Source organism: Penaeus chinensis, chromosome 28 (genome assembly GCF_019202785.1).
Source record: "Penaeus chinensis breed Huanghai No. 1 chromosome 28, ASM1920278v2, whole genome shotgun sequence".
Classification (NCBI taxonomy): Eukaryota; Metazoa; Arthropoda; class Malacostraca; order Decapoda; family Penaeidae; genus Penaeus; species Penaeus chinensis.
The window spans coordinates 3,635,835-3,638,129 of NC_061846.1; positions in this window are offsets into that span (position 1 = coordinate 3,635,835).

Genomic DNA, 2,295 nt, shown 5'->3' on the forward strand with positions numbered 1-2,295 from the left:
GAAGAAGTTGGAAAAGATGGTGGAGAAGATGGTGGAGAAGAAGATGGAGAAGATGGAGAAGATGGAGAAGATGGTGGAGAAGGAGATGGAGAAGATGGTGGAGAAGGAGATGGAGAAGATGGTGGAGAAGAAGATGGAGAAGATGGAGAAGATGGAGAAGATGGTGGAGAAGGAGATGGAGAAGATGGAGAAGATGGAGAAGATGGAGAAGATGGTGGAGAAGGAGAAGATGGTAGAGAAGGAGATGGAGATGGTGAAGAAGGAGATGGGGAAGATGGAGATGGAGAAGATGGAGATGGAGAAGATGGTGGAGAAGATGGAGAAGATGGAGAAGATGGTGGAGAAGGATATGGAGAAGATGGTGGAGAAGGAGATGGAGAAGATGGTGGAGAAGGAGATGGGGAAGATGGTGGAGGAAGAGAAGATAGAGAAGATGGTGGAGAAGGAGGAGATGGAGATGATGGTGGAGAATGAGATCGAGAAGATGGTGGAGGAAGAGGAGATAGAGAAGATGGTGGAGAAAGAGGAGATGGAGATGATGGTGGAGGAGATCGAGAAGATGGAGAAGATGATGGAGTAGATGGAGAAGATGGTGAAAGAGATGGAGGAGATGGAGATGGTGGAGAAGGAGAAAGAGAAGAAGGGGATGATGATGGAGAAAAAAAGAAAGGGAATTGGGAGAAGGAGAAGATGACGCGAAGTAGGTGGAAGAGAAAATGGAGAAGACTGAGAAAGAAGAGAAAGAAATGGAGAAGACTGAACAAAGGAAGGATAAACAGAGGACGGAGAAAAGAGAGAGAGAAAAAAAAGAAAGAAAATCGTCTCTTACATACACACAAATTCTCCAAGGAAAGTAAAGAAAAAGAAAGAGACAAACAAAGGGAAAAATAAACGAAGCAAAAAAGAAAGAAAAAGAAAAACAAAACGAAACAAAAACAAACCAAGAAAAAATAAAACGAAACAAGATAAATAAAAGACAAACCAAGAAAAACAAAACAAGAAACAAAACAAAAAACAAGAAAAAAACAAAACCAAAAAGAAACAAAAAAAAAAAAGAAAAAAGCAAAGCAAGGAAACCAAGAAAAACGAAAGAAGAAAAAGCAAATCAAAGAAACCAAAAAGAAACCACGAAGCAACGAAACAAGATAAAAGCAAAACAAAGAAACCAAGAAAAACGAAACAAGAAAAACAAATAAACCAAGACGAAACGAAACAAGATAAAGAAACCAAGAAAACCAAACCAAAACAAAGAAACCAAAAAAACAAACCAAAACAAAGAAACCAAAACAAAACCAAACCAAAACAAACAAACAAAGCAAGCCAGCCTCCCCGCGGCCACCCGAGCAGAATGTCCGGCGATAGAGCCTTAAGATGCCGAGGGTGGTAATGGCGCCCAATAACAGAGCCATCTATCGTGTAGCTTTGTCGCCTGTCCCCCTGGCGGTGGGCGGGCGAGTTATCGGGCGTGATCTACCGCTGCGGTGGGCGGGGCGGGGCTGGGGGGGGAGGGGGGAGGGCGGGGGGGGAAGGGGGGTCGAAGTCACCTTCGCCCTCAACCCGATTATCTGATTATTTTTTATTTTTTGTATTTGTTTTTTTGTTTTTTTGGGGGGGTGGGTGGGGGGTGGGGGTTGGGATAAAGGGGGAGGAGGGAGGAAAGTGGGGAGAGGATTGATAAAAGGGAATAAGGGGAGAGGAGGAAAGAGAAAGGAGAGAGAGGAGAGAATGAAAGAAAAGGATTTGATAAAAGGGAGAGGAAAGATTTTTAAAAAATGATAAAACAGAGATAAAGACAGAAGAAGGAATGGAAATAAAAGATCGAAAAAAAGGAAAGGTAAAGGTATAGGACAGAAAGAAAGAAAAAGAGGGACAAAATAATAAAAAAGGTAGAAGAAAAGAAAGAAAAAACGGGATAAAAGAGAGAAAGAGATTGTGAGAAAATGAAAAAAAAAAAAGCTCTTATTTCTGTTTTTTTTTTCTCTTTTTTTCAATCGGGTGTTTCCTAGTTCCTATTTGTTCTTCATTTTCTCTATTCTCATCCTTTCTTTTCGTAAATTGTATTTCATTATAACTCTTTTGATATTTTCTTTAATCTTTGCACTTTGATTCTTATTTTCTCGAGTATTTCTCTCTGTTTTCATTATTCTTTATCATTTCTTTTGTATTATGTCCCTTTTTCATGTTCGTTTGTCCTCTTTCCTGCTCTTTCTCTCCTCTTCTTATCCTATTCCTTCCTCTCTAATCTTCCTCTCTCTCTCTCCTCTTCCCTTCCTCATTCCAACCCTCTCTCCCTCT